Source organism: Amblyomma americanum, chromosome 3 (assembly GCF_052857255.1).
Source record: "Amblyomma americanum isolate KBUSLIRL-KWMA chromosome 3, ASM5285725v1, whole genome shotgun sequence".
Taxonomy (NCBI): domain Eukaryota; kingdom Metazoa; phylum Arthropoda; class Arachnida; order Ixodida; family Ixodidae; genus Amblyomma; species Amblyomma americanum.
In genome coordinates this window covers 185,399,051-185,414,731 of record NC_135499.1, presented here as the reverse complement: position 1 = coordinate 185,414,731, position 15,681 = coordinate 185,399,051, and positions in this window count along the sequence as shown.

The following is a 15,681-nucleotide window of genomic DNA, read 5'->3' as shown; positions in this document are numbered from 1 at the left end:
TCCCTCGCTGCGGATCATGCAGTGACAAGCGCGCGCAGCCGTTATCGCTTGCACATGGCATAAATCGCTCAGCCCGCGCCTGCATCGCTGCCCGGTCATCTTTTAAGCGGCAGCACACGCGGCTAAATGAGCTGTTCGCTGTTACGCGGAACGTTGAGAGCACTGCGATCGCGGCGCTCAAGCGTACGTGTCACGTGTATTTTTTTGTATTTCGCGGGCATCTGCAGTGAGCGCAAAAAAAGCTAATGCGTAAAAGCTGGAAAGATAGAAACTTCAATCGGGTGTTTTGCGGACCGTTCTAGAACTTTCTCATCGGAATATTTCGCCTAGCATCGTTACTTGAAAGTTGGTTAATTAATCACGACTATTTATACAATTCAACACAATGCAAAAAAAAAAACAGTTTGACTTGCTACATACAATAGCCAGCAACACGCGTTTGGTCGCGACGTCTTAGAGTGCCGCGGCATGTTTTTAAACCCAGTCTAAAGTTAGCTGGAACGCCCTGTGTAGTTATGGTACTCGGCTGCTGATCCGAAAGACGCGGGTTCTATCCTGGCTGCAGAGGTCGCATTCGATGGCGGCGAAGTGCCAAAAGCCCGTGTTTTATGTGCGATGTCAGTGCACATTAAAAACCCCGGGTGGTCGATAATATACGGACCGCTCCAATGCATCGTCCCTCACAGCCTGAGTCGCTTTGGTACGTGCAACGCCATAAACAAACGGAGCGTTCGTGAGATTCATACTGTATAAACGTCGGTGTACACTAAACAGACTGTCTAGGCGCCAGCACCGGTTGCAGTAATTCCTCTTGGTGCTAGGGGGCCCGTTGGCAGGGAAGCATTAGCGTTCATATATGTATATACATACATGCTCCCGCTGTATATGCTCCTTGCGGGAGCATATACACCAACACTAGCAAACATTCGCGTATCCGTGGAAATGACAAGCATAGCGGATTGACTGGCGACGTTGCGTCGCGGACACCGCGGTTGCTAACGGGCCTCGCTTACAGATTGTCAGTGTCCTTGGGCGTCAAGGGGGAGCGTAGGGGCTCATCCGGCCAGGCTCGGGCACGACAAAGGAAATGCACTCGCGGGGACGGGGTTCGATGTATGGGTCGACAAAAGGTTCTACAGTTCGTTCTTCGGGCTCCACCAAAGGGTCCACACCGCCCGAGACGCTGTACCAGACTTGATCAGGCCCATTTGACTCAAGGGAAGGTAAACTGAAGCTTTACACAGGCATGTACACATGGACAACATGATAAGCAGCGAGTGCTATTACATGGAACCATGGAACTAGCTGAGGGAACACCTTCCCTCCTTGGCATCACCGAAGATGCAAGTGATCTAAATCTAGCTCGGAGTAATTTTCCTGGCTCCGGGGCCCGGTTTTAAATACCTAGGAGCCTGGCCCACATTTTGCATCACCCAATCACAACAAACTAACGCATGCTTGGCTTAGTGCCGCCGCAGTGGCTCAGCGGTTATGGCGCTCGGCTTCTGACCCGAAAGACGCGGGTTCGATCCTGGCCGCGGCGGTCGAATTTCGACGGAGGCGAAATTCTAGAGGCTCGTGTACTGTGCGATGTCATCGCACGTTGAAGAACCCCAGGTGGGTGAAATTTGCGGAGCCCTTCACTACGGCCGCCCTCATAGCCTGAGTCACTTTGGGGCGATAAACCCTCGTAAACCAAACCAAACCAAAGAAAACATGGTTGCTTTACAGACTCTGTGGCACACCTTCCAGTTTCCACAAGTTCAAAACCCTCTCCCTAAAATACACAGTACGAAAAGAAAATCAAAATTGTTTTAAAAGACGGCATTCAGGGAATGAGCCCTCAAAATGATTGGCCCACTAGGTTACGTGCCACGCCCCATACTTCCACAGTATTACTCAAACTCCTTTCCTTGCAAAGTAAAAAGAGAAACACATGAAAAGCTACCAAAACACTCTTACGTGTCATCGGCTTTCTGAATATTCGTGACCCTGGCGGCTCCGAGCGTTAGTGCAATTATCGATCTCAACCGAACCGCTAGCGGGAGCGTGGAACCCTGCTTCGTGAGTCTGTTGACAGGCGTCCCCCGAAATCCGAGAAGTACTAGTGGCCCAAACCATGCCGTTGCTGCCCTTGAACGTGCGGCGGCATCCCTTTTGTCCAGCTGCGTTTCCTTATGCCAGCCTGCTTCCCGAGAGGTGCTGGCATACAACGCCCTCGGGCGTTGGTGCCGTCACAGAGCCTCCTACACGCGTCTCGTACGTTACGCTTAATTTCCCCCCATTAAAGAGCGAGCGTTCGGACCCGTCTCGTCGGGCGGTGTTGACCCTTTAAAGAGGCTGCGAAACACCGCTTGAACGGATGCCGGTTACGCTTCAAATGGATTCTTTATGTCATACAGATGCTGACTCAAAACGAATTACGAGAATCGATGCATAGGAACGGGAGTTATTCAATGAAGAAATTTCAAAATACAAGCAAACAAAATGCTGCCCTCAACTCGATTTTCGCGCAGCTTCCCATTCCAATTTCACTCTCCCAATGACGACACTTAGTGCGACCAATCAAAACAGCCTATCTGAGCACGTGGCGGAAGTTTGCACTCCATGGTTGCCTGTTCTCTGTAACTCGTTCATGTCAAGGCTGGCAGCGTCGTTTGCATGCTTACAACAACCATGTGAACGCCCAGCAGATCCAGCGATGCTTCATCGTCACTTCGACGGCGGAGAAGGGAACACTGATCAGTGACGTTCCCTTATGGATCCGAACTCGAGCGCGAGACACTGCGGCGGTGTGACAGCCTGCGCAAAATATCAGACACATTTAGCATAACGCGTACCGCTACTGCTTACCGCAAACCATCGCCCGTCGCTCCTAGCGCGCTGGTTGGTCACGGCGAGCAAGGAGCGCGTGCTGTTGACGGGAACGTGGCGCCGTCTGGCGCCGCTGCCCTGTGATCCTCCACAAGCTGACGATGCGCACTGCGTGCTAAATGTGAAATGAACGCATCCTTCCTTGGGACCGAAACGTACGCTTATAGAGTGCTATGGCTCGATCGGATCGATTTCGCAAAGACGCTCTCAGATACATAGATAGTAGCCATAAGTGTTGAGTGCTAGGTCGTAGGATGTTTACAGAGAGGCGCAAAGTCCTTCGATGCAAAAAGTAGCCAGTGCCTCTGGTGGCGTGTTTTTGTTTTACTTGCTTTACAGTGCTTTTATCTAGGGCAAATAAGTTGGTTTTGTTAATGTAATATAGAACACAAGAACTTGACAAAACGTATCTCTAGTTATTAAAAAAATTGCGGTATATTTACTCCTTGTCCAATCATCAAGCTCGCACTAAGTGATGTCATATCCGCTGCTAAATACCGCCACTGTATGGTGACACCGTCAGCGCCACGAATTTGTTTTTGCGAGCTAATTAAAATATTAAAAACCGCTGTATACGCGGTACGACCGATGCTAATAGCATCACTATAACTCATTCTATGCAACCAACAGGCAAAACAATGCACTGAAAATGTGTTTCGGGGCCCATTAAAGGCCCTGCCGACTTTCCAACCTACATGGTCGTTGCTAGGACGAGGGGACCACCGCTCCTGGTGCCTCTGGAGCCGCGCGACCCTCCCCGCATCTCCGCGCGCAGCCGCATCCTTCTCCCAAACGGGGACCTAGGGAAGTTGCGAGAAAACGTGCCCCCTCCTTCCCTCTGTCGCTGCCTTGGCTGGTCAACGTCCGCCTGCCTCGCCCTACACGCTTCTTGCCGACACAGGCGACGGAGCTTATCGAGGAAATCGCGGCTTCGAGGCGCCGGGACCGCAACTGAACGACCAATGGTCTTAACATAGCCGCGGGCATCCACCGATCCCTTACAGGTTGCTTCGGCGACAAAACAAGTGACAAGCTTCGGTTCCCCTTCTAAGCCGCGTCGCTGAGGCAGAGGTCAGGTCACCGACATGGCAGGTTTTCTGCAAAACCCAAGGGCCCAGAATGCAGAGGGACCAGCAACGAGGCCTGGAAACGATGCTGCCAATCTGCCTTAAATACCTTAGCGTTGAGGAGGCCGGGTGCGATGGCGGAGCGTGGACGACACGGGGCGAAAGGGAGATTCGGTGCCCTGTCACCATCACGGGCGGGGCGCACCTCTTTCATCATCTCCGCAGAAGAAAATTCACTCATACGTTCAGTTCTCCCCGCCCTTTTGTTTTTCTGTCGCACGGTTCACGCTGTCTGGCTGAGTGAGGGTGGCACATTGAGGACTCGTGCCACCGAGAAATTTGTGATCAAAGCCAAAGTGTCCGAAATGAACCTTCAGTGTAAGGCTTAATCAAGGAAAACGGCGCGAGCACGCGTCCTGTTCTGCAGCCACTCACACCCCCGAGACGTCTCATTCATCTGACCACCGGCCAGCGCGAGCGCCACAAGTCGTCCACTGTTCGCGCGCTCGCCTGTGACTCCGACACAATGCTGCGCGTTGCAAACAAACTCGTAGCGATCGTTAGGCCCAGACGCCTGACCGCTGATCTCGACGGCCGATTAACACTTCAAACGGGGGACCGAAAACAATGGACGACGCGACGTTTTGATAAGCCGCCATGGCTGAAGCCGCGTCGAAGAAAAGCGCACAAGCTCGATCCCGCCCGTTTACGCAGAACAGAAAAGAAAAGCAATTGGGCTAAGGCAGCGGAGCTCGTCTCGAAGGAGAAGGTAGGAGAGAGAGAGAGAGAGAGAGAGCCTCCGAGCGACGAGATAAGGGAGCTCTCTGGTGTGAACTGGGCGGAGCTGGACATTATATCCCCTCATCCGCTGCTGTCGGCTCGGCAGTGTCTTAGATGTTCGCCGACGATGCGCCGTCTGTGCATGCGCGCCCGCCTTCCTCGCCGACGCTGATCGTTAGCGCATGATAGCTCCATGTTCGGGCGGCGCCTCCGGGGGAGAATCTTTTGTTATGACTCGCTTTGTTTCAACCCCCTTTTATTTCCTTCTGCCCCTGTCTGACTGCTCTGCTGGCATCGGATACTCGCTGCGGATGCTTGACGCGTCTGAGAGGAATTAGCGCTCCATTTGGCGGCAACAACTTGTCTTTAGGCGCTGGTCAGATCGCAGAAGATCTCGCTGCCGTTTTTTTTTATGCTTTTATTCGGGGCTGGTTTTCTCCTGAGGTCAGAGTTTCGGCCATGGCTGCTGCTTTTGCTTGCACTATTTGTGGGGGTTAATTGACTGCGGCGTTGATGGACCCAATAACAGTGAATTTTACCGCTTTACTTTGAAGCCTTTTTACCAAGGCAATGAACTGCAAGGAGCAACTCACAGAAAGCTCATCCTGTGCGCATATTTATTTTTTGTTTCGGTATAACTTATAATGCGCCGGAATGAGAAGTGGATAAATTTCTGAATGACGACGAGATGGTCGTAAGCTTATTGGGTTGGATATCTTCGTTTTTCTTCCGAATGTTACATTGTGTATAGGTCATATGAAGAACGCCTTAGTGGAAAACACCATGTCCAACATTCTTGGACCAGGAATGTTAGTATTGGGAAACTGCAAGGTACTGGTGTAGAAATAAGGTGATGGTCCATTCTTCCGACACGTAGCAAAATATTTCTTTTATAGCGTTTCCGTCGGTAGTATCGAACAGTTAAGACTCCCAAGGAAAACCAATGGGGAACGCTTTTGACGATAGCAAAAACGTTGGTAGCAAAACAATGCAAGGCAACCGACAGGAGTTCTGCTGATATATTGATTTTTATTGCCTCAGTAAGCTGAAGTCTCCAGTTATCGCATTTTCCTGGATATGAAGTTATGGTAGAACAAAAATGAAAAATAATTTCGATACGTTAAAATCCTGAGTTTTGTTGTTGAATAAAGGAGCTTCCTTATGCAAAGAATTTAGCGAGTACGGGATTAATCGTCCGCGAGCGTGAGATGCCACTGATCGCCCAAGAAGAATGAGATTAAGACACCGCGCTGTCAGCAACACGGAACCTTCACTGTTCATTTAAACGCAGCGTGATTAGTTTCTTAGTTTTATTTATCGTGCGACATCTCGGCGAATTTCTTCCTTACATTTTGGGGTAATTAGCCGCATAAAGAAAGAAAAAGTATAACGCGGTCCTTTCTGTCTTGATCAGCGCACGCTTCTTCGCGCTGTAGGCATTTATATATGCGCTTTATATGCGCTCCTTCGGGCTACAAGCATTTGTCCCATAGCGCGCATGCGTGCTCTCGTTTCCTCTCATCGTCATTATAACTCGCTCTTTTTCACATCGAGCTCTCAAGTATTTCGCACACGCTTTCCTTCAGTTCCTCTGTTCTTCCCGTCTATAGAGCCTAAACTGCCTGCGCAGTCGTCTCCCACTCGGATGGGGACTGCGCACTTTATCCACCAGCATGCGCTCACTTGATTCTCTACACCTCACGTCATTCCTTCATGACTGCGCCAGATATACGAGACGGCGTTGCATCTGATATCAACACATGTGAGAACACGTAATAGGTCACCTCAACTCTCCTAATGAAGCCCCTCCTCCGCCCCTAACAAAAACTTCTTTAGACAGTCTATAGACTGTCCATAGACTTTTGTCTATAAGTGTATAGACTCTGTATAGACGAAGACTAGAGAACAGTCTAAAGACAATACGAATCCTATAGACAGTCTATAGATTTATAGCCATACACTTTTAGTAGACTTTTGTCTATAGAGAGTCTGTAGACTATGAATATACAAAAGAAATATCTATAGGAAAACACTATAGTCTATAAGAAGTCTATAGTCTGTAGACCATTTTTATAGGGGCGGCCATTCAATAACAACGCGAAGACGAGAATTAGCGGCTGAGCTTCGTTTAAACGCGGCAGACAGACCCAAGCCGCGCGTAGACGCTGCGAGCGCCAACTTGCACAAGTTGTAACGGGCGAGCGTGGCGTATAATATACGGCCTTGTATAGGCGCACGCCACGATGCGATGGCGCCGAGGTCAAGGCGACGTTACGCGAGTCCCGCTCGACGGAACACGCAGGGTTATTGCCGGCACGGAAAACTCATAATGCACGCGCGCTCGGAGCAAAAATTGGAGGGGCACCCTCGACCGCATTGAGTCCAAGGCACACGGAAGGCAAGACTAACGCGGCGTTTCCGTCCGACCATCATCACCTTCCAATCACCGTCCCTTGCACTCGCGCACTGCGTCGTAGGTCCCGCGCTTTTCTGAAGGCTCGTTCCTTTTTGGCCCAGCCTTGCACGTTGGGCCCAAAATGCGACGGAGCTTTTTTTCCCCCCATCTTTTCCACGTTAAGCGCGGGAGATGTAGGTCGAGGATCATCGCGTTGTAGAGGTCGGTGGATGCTTGCATAGAATGCTGCATAGGAAACAGTTTTGAGCCAGGGGTGGTCGCTGATTTATTATAGCGGACATTAGCGTTGGAACTGTTTGTTTTGCGACATCAGCATAGAATTAGATGACGAAGGCCGGCATCAGTTTTGCACAAGCTCCTGTGCAGGGCGACCTGACTCAGATCACGAATGCAGCCTTGGGCTAGAAACATGTTTCGGATGAAAACGATTGCAATAACGCTGCAACACGTCGGGTACGTGAGACTAGAGGAGGAGTAGAAAATGTAGAGAATTGCTACGGTTATATAGGCGCAAGAAAATGACACTTGGCGAGAAAGAATCGAAGGAGGACCATTCGAAGGCCTTCAACAACCTCACCGTCAAGCCTTTGCGGCGTTTGTGCTGCGACAAGAATAATATACAGCCATGAGTTGAAATCTTCATTTTAAGTGACTCAAAAAGTGGCGCATATATATGGGAGTGAGAAATTGTTCAAGTTATTAGTGAAGCGTGATGACCCTATTTTCTCTTTCGTCTAACATATAATAATAATAATAATAATAATAATAATAATAATAATAATAATAATAATAATAATAATAATAATAATAATAATAATAATAATAATAATAATAATAATAATAATAATAATAATAACCAATCTTTATTTTTCGGTGCCCAGGAACAACCCAAAGGTCTTGGTGCTGGTACACAATTCACACGCACAAAATGTAAATTTATTTCACCACAAAGGAAGACACTCAGGGGAGGTAATGCAGCAATCAAGGCGATAGAAAAAAGACATATAAACTAGGCGTGACAGGAAGCATGAAGCAAAAAAGCGAAAACAAGAAACAGCGAGAACAGCGGTAAATGAAAACAGCTAGAACAGGCAACAGACATATAAATAACTAATGAAACAATAAGCAAAGAGAATGAACGCAAGAAAGACCGATAACAGCCAAGTACAGCACATAGCAAAATACAAACAAGAATAAAGCCAATACTAATATGTACGAATAAGAAACCTCTGAAATACAAGCTAGAAATACAATCATACACAATAAGAAATGTAATTAGTGAACGCGTTACAGACAATCAGGCGTGAGTACAGAGTATTAAAGAAATAATATTAATAAAAACAAGTAGACGTGATGAACAATTAAGGAGAAAAAAAAACAATATAATACCGGTGCAAATGCACAAGCGTAGTAAAGACAAAATGCAGGAAAGGGGAAGTTATGTATGAGAAAAAGAGTGCTCAAAGTGGAACGTCACGGACATCCAATATAAAGAAAGGGAGAGAATTTTCGAATATATCAAGGTGAGAACAAAGAGAAGTAAACAAATTTTGCATTCTGTCCGGAGGGGAGAATAATAATAATGATAATAATAATAATAATAATAATAATAATAATAATAATAATAATAATAATAATAATAATACTAAAGACCTGTATTTTTCAGAACACATATTTACAAACTTTAAGACAGGTCTGCCCAAGCCATGAAGGCTTGTAGGGCAGTACCCGGCAGTCGATGAATGACAACTATATTCAAAACAGGCGTGACAAAACAAGCAACCAAAGATAAACCTCAATACCAAAAGCAAACAACAACAAAGTGGCAGCACAGAAACTGAAAAGATCGAATCAGGCAGAGAATTAAAAAATTTTGGTATATAATAATTACGAGTGAAGTGGCCATTATGAGTGTAGCAGCGAGGTACCGTAAAACAGGGGTGGGGTCAGAAAGGATGAACAGCAATGAAAGGAACCAAAAATTCGCTCTCCCAAAAGTGAGCACGAATGATTGAAGAGGGCACTAAAAAAAGGCAGCTGTAAAAACGAAAATAAATTGCAGTCAGGTGAAACACCCATGCTGTATGCACGGATCGAAGGACGTTCTTTAGTATAGCATTTAATTTCATTCCCCAATTCTTTGCGCAGTGATAATACACAGTGACTCCATATTTGACGATACCATAAATAAGAGAATGTGCAATAAGCTTGCGAGTCTGAAAAGGTAATAAATATCGAACATTGTATAGCACACATGATAAACCACGAAGCTTGTTACATACTACGGTAAGATGACTATTCCGAGACATATCTCTGTCAAAAAGTATGCCAGGGTACTTGACACTATTTGAAAAATTAATAGGAATGCAACAACAATTAAGACAATGCGAAGAATGTAAAAACAATGGTTCAACAAAGGAAAGCTTTTTATGGGGTTTATGAAAACAAACGTGTTTAATTTTTTGTTGATTAATTGAAATAGAATTATTTAAGAACCAGCTCCATAACATGCACCACATTCGTTCTAACAGCATCCATGGCCAGAGGCAGCGAAGCATTTGTGGTCAACAACAGCGTGTCATCGACGTATTGAAAAATATAACATTTTGCTACAGCATTTGATAAATTATTTACAAATAAACTGATAACAAAGGCGATAAAACAAAGCCCCGTGGAACACCTGCCGAGAAAAATGATTAAAAACTTCGATGCGCGCTTATTTCAGCAACTGGACCCCGATTAGAAAAATAGTCTTTCAGCAAATCATTAAAAGGACCCCTAAACCCCATAACATCAAGTTTCTCTAGAAGTAGGTCATGCCGAACACAATCAAAAGCTTTGCTAGCGTCCAAAAACTGACCACATGCGAATTTGTTATTATCAAAACATTAGTAAATAATATCAGTAAAACTTTCTATTAACAAAACCGTTCCTTTACCTTCAATGAAACCAAACTGTGCCTCTGATAGGATATTATTCGTGAAAACAAAACTGTACATAACTCAAAATAGGTGCTTTTCAAGAATGTGCGCAATCGCAGGTAGAATTGAAATAGGCCTGTAATTTTTAATAACCTTTAAAGAGCCACTTTTATGTAATGGTTTAACTATGACAACTTTTAGATTGTGTGGAATGAAGCATTCAGTAATAAAACTGTTCAACATAAAAGGAAGTACCGATTGCAATATCGTAAAATTACGTTGGAGGTCACTCATTCTGATATTGTCAACACCTGCAGCTTTCTCCGAATTGAAGCTAAATCTTATGCTATGAAGATCCTGGGGTGTAATAGGGGGGAGAAAAGCTGTAGAAGCTGTGCAATATAAAGACCGTGGAACCTCATAGTGGGATAAAGGAAAGTTCCTGGAAACGTGAGAGAAAAAATGCCTTAAACTCAGAGGCCGCAAAGGGCAAGTCTTAGAAGGATTTGGCAAATGAATCGCTAATGGATTGTTCTGGGTTTCGTCCAAAAAGGCAATTGATAGTTGACCAAGTTTTACGAGAAGAGTGATGGTTGTTATGAAAAGCCGTATTGAAGTAGTTACGTTTCGAGGCTCGAATCATGGCAGTAACTTTGTTTCAAAACAACCTGAAATTATCTTGGAGGCGTGTGTTGTTGGGACTACGCTTGAAATGTGTCCAAAGAGCGTCTTTTTCTGCTATGGCCTTTAGAATGTCACTTTTTAACCAAGGAAGGTTTGGGTTGCGTTTTTTGATCAATTTTACCTTTTGAGATAAGGCAGTTATGGAATTGATAACCTGCACAAATATCTCGTACACGTTAAAATAATGAACGTCCTCGAGGAAAAAGACCCAGTTAAAGTCTGCTATAAGGTTATCGAATGTGGTAGTGTCTGTATATGAAATTCGCTCCTCATTGGGGTATGATTTATTTAAAGAAGGAAAAAGGATATGAGAACATACAAAGTAATGATCTGAAAGTTTGTATGTAATTACCGAAAAGAAAGACTGAGCAAACGGAGTTCTTATATTGATGTGATCAATGCAAGAAAAAAAGGGCACACAGCTTGGAACAATCAAGTAAACAACAAACTGCACTTGGTAAAGCTAGTTCAAGCTGAATGGAAGTCTTGCTTGCACCAGGAGCGTTACATTAAGTTATTTTATGTCGTCTCCGTATAAGCCACACGTACATCTCGCACAACTTTTTACTGACAAAACAAGACAAACCTGTTTTTGAGAAATGTGGAGATGAGCTAACAGTTAATCACATTTTATACTCATACGCAGAACTTGAAAAACTTGAAATATTTTACCCAGTTTTATAATGAACACATTCCTTTACACCCATTGTTGCTCTCAATTGGGAGAAGATGCAACTGTCGACATATCCTGTGTGTTTATCTTTTTAAAAGAAACAGGTTTCCAAAGGAAATTCTAAATTTTTACCCACTGATTCGCTTCATTTTTTTTTTATACACCTCAGGCACCTACTCATTCCTGAGAAGAAGGCGGAGGTTTTGTTTTGCTGGTTGGGAAGCTCAGCATCCTTGCTCAGCCAAGGATGTCTGCTGACACCACCTAACCTTCTTTAAACCTTTTAATATTAGCCATTCATAAAATCTGCTTCTTCCTTTATCATCAGGTAATACAAAACAATATTTTACGCCCTCTGCACTATCAAAAATTAATGCTTCTAAAAAACTGCGCCAAAAATTACCCTTACCTTGAGTTTGGCGCATGACTGTCTGAGTTAACTATGTGCTATAAAACTCAACACAACACAACACTCGTATCAAAAACGCCTCGGCAAGTTCACGTGCGACCTGATCACTGCTTGCCCTCACAATTTTTGTTTTCTCTGCAGCAAAGGCAGGCGCAGCTTCTCGTGTGTAGCCTCTGGGCATGCGCTGCAGTGCAGGGGTAAATTCGACCCTGTTTTAGACTTTATCGAAAGCTGGTGCTTGCTTAAACGATCAGTTAAACATCGGCCCGTCTGACCGATGTTCCACAGGTTAAAGGGACCTAATACACAAACCCGGTCCAGCACCTGACGCAAGGGGGGGGGGGGGGGGGGGTGTCATGTCGCTTCATCCAGTCTGGCGCACGCCCTCGTCCTCCAGTCTGGGACATGCCCTCGGGTCATGTCCGAAGGGACATGACCCGAGGGCACGATGAGGCCAACTTGCACGAGGCAAAAACACCACCGGCGAAACGTAACGCTTCGCCGCATTTTTCAAATTGTGGGAAACCCTGTGCAGGTAGGGTAGCACTGCTGCCTTATTTCCTTAGCCCGGCCACCATCCGTGCGCGGCCTAGCTTTCAGCTTTCGTAGAAGCTTCTCTGTCACAGCAGCAGGGACCGCAATAGGGAAACCAGCTTTCGTCAACCTATTGGGCTGATTGTTAAGGCCCGCATGTACCAGGTGCACACAAGGCATACAGGTTGACTAAATCAAGGCTTCCAAGGCTGTTCCAAATTAATACCTTCAGGCCTCGGAATACCTCCTGTAAACAGGCGGTGAATAGTATTGGCGAGATCGTATCTCCTTGCCTGACGCCCTTCTTTATTGGAATTTATTGCTGACTTTATGGAGGACTATGGCAGCTGTGCAGTTGCTATATATATATATATATATATATATATATATATATATATATATATATATATATATATATATATATATATATATATATATATATATATATATATATATATATATATATATATATTCCGGTATTTTGACATAAGGCTCTTCTACACCCTGATCACGCAATGCCTGTATGACTGCTGAGGTTTCCACTGATTCGAATGTTTTCGCGTAATCAGGGAAGGCTATATATAGAGGTTGGTTATATTCTGCGCATTTCTCTATCATCTGATCGATAGTGTGAATATGATCTATTTTGGAATATCGTTTACGGAAGCCTGCCTGATCATTTGGTTGAATGAAGTCTAAGGTTGCCCTGACTCTATTATCGGTTACCTTAGTAAATACCTTGTAGGCAAGGGGTAGTAAGCTTAGTAAGATTAGTAATTTTTCAAGTCCTTGGCGTCTCCTTTCTTATGAATTAAGATTACATTTGCATTCTTCCAAGATTCCGGCATGGTCGAGGTCATAAGGCATCGTGTATACAGGGTGGCTAGTTTTTTTAGCACGATCCCCTCCGACAGGTGTTGTTCGCCGTATACCAAACCACAGGTCGCCACATTTAGAGCGATTAATCCGAGCTCCTGACACTGAACCGAAGTCTTCCGTTAAACGAACAACCCCATCGATGCTTGGCTTATCAGCGAAGAAGAACGCGAGGTCATCCTCATAGGCTAATACCTTCACTTCGTGAACCATAACACGAAAACTCTGATGACTGCACTGTTAATAACACTGAGACAAAGTCGCTCCAAGTATAATGCGATCAGGAGCGGGGACAGTGGGCAACTCTGTCTCACAGAGGTCTGATTGTGAGAGACAGCGATTAATAATCAAGCGCGTGGAACAATTTTTTCACCAAAATCGCATGCCAGTAGTAAGAATTGAACTAATATCAACGTGACTTAGAAGAGAAAAAAAGATATGAATCGGATGCCCGATCGAGCGCTTTTGCCAGGTCAACTTGCTACAGTGTTCACTGATCACGAGCGTCACTGCAATACTGCAACACCATGCGCGCTACATGCATGTTCGACGGCATTGACCGTGCTGATGATTATAGATTTTTATGGCGCAAGGACATCTATGGCCAAGGAGCGCCATGACACCAGGTATTTTAGAGTTCTCAAGGTAAGGTCAAAGACCCATTTCCCAAGCATTTCACCCTAAATAAGCCGAGCACCAGACCAGGGGAAAGCTTGTACCCATTTTATCACCGGTGGGTACCCGGCGGCACTGGGGATCGAACTCCACACCTCCCTCATGCGAGGCGGATGTCCAACCACTCGGCCACCGCTGTGGTGGCATTGACCGACCTCTCAAGCCGCATGTTTGATGAGGTCTAATCAAAGTAGACATTACAAGCTGTAGCCAATTTGAGAGAACTTTAGCGAAAAACTTATAATCAGCATTACAAAGAGTTATTGGTCGGTAACTGTTTAGAGATTGTAGTTTTTCCTTGTTATCAATTTTTGGTTTTATACTATCATTCGGCTGTTGAAATCGAAGCCATAGCTGCATCGAGGACAAATTCATTACTTGTAAGTGAATACAATGTGATGAACCACGTATAGCAATGTGTTTGGCATCATTTTCCAAGAAAACGCACACAACCAAAATTTGGTGTGTGCACCCCTTGAAGTTTTATATCAAACGCAGCATAAGAAGACAAAACTTGCTCCAACAAGTATAGGTCGGATGTTAAGCCTTTGATTGTTCCCATAAATTTAGCACCCCCCCCCCCCCCCCCGCGCGGTGGAATGTTTGAATTGAGCCTCGGGTGGCAGCGGCGCAGTTGGTTATTTTCCATCTTTTGTTTCCTGAACATGAAAGGGGAGGCCATAGTAGTGGGTTCGCTGTACACGGGGCAGGGGGTTAAATAACAAAACGTTCTCGGAGACACACGAAAAAAAGACTGTTATAAAAGCAAAACAAAAAACAGCGGAGGTAAGGAATGCACCGACCCTCGCCTTTCTGTATTTGCCCCCCCCCCCCCTCCTTTTTTTTTTTTTTTGCAGGCGCATGCCTCTTCTAAATTACATTTCACGGGACGGTCGTCGCGCCGCGACTCTTCAAACAGTCCCGGAGAGCTCAATGCTCTCTTTACACATGTTGGGTTTTCAATCGAGCAGCTGGTGGAGAAGAAATCCAACTGAAGCGCAGGAGCAGAGCAAGAAGAAACCCGACGGCCCAGAGCCGTCCGTGGTGGAAACACAATATTGGCGGAACGATTGCACAGAAGTGCCCGGCTTCGTTCCGGAGACTGGGCCGAAGAAGACACTCGGAGAGCTATTTGTTCTCGAAAGACAATATTGAATTCTTGGCAGCAAATTTTTCACGGCGTTATAGCCTCTGCCGATGGCTCTTCGCAGTTTCCTGTCTAAATGAATTGGAGTTGTTCGCTGATGTCAGCGAGACTATTTGTTCCCTTGTGACCGCGCTAAGGGCCTTCCGCTCGAGTACGGTCGTAAAAACGAGCGATCGTCGCACTGCTATTGGTTTCCGGGGGTGTTTTAGAGCGTTTTGTTTCTGTTTGCAAGGTGTTACTTTAATTTGCTTTTACAAACGATCGCTATATCTCTCGTATAGAACAACTCTCCCCCATGGTCCCCATCCCTTTGACTGTTAAAAAAAGCTTTAGGCATAGTCTTTTTCTTTATATTCTACCCCATGGAGACATAGACGCCTAATTTTGGTGGCATGTTTTCTTCTCTGTAATGATGCGGAAGACACTACTATATGCGTGAATCACCAAATGGTATCCGCCTACGACCACTAAATAATTTATAATTGAATTTTTCTGTCATGCTGTTTCGGTCTCAGTTTCAGCACCGAACGATGGCTGTGACGTCAGAGAGAGGTTTTAGGTCACGTGGGGCATGGAAAAATTGCAATATAATCGCTGCTTTATCGTTTTAATTCACTACAGTGCT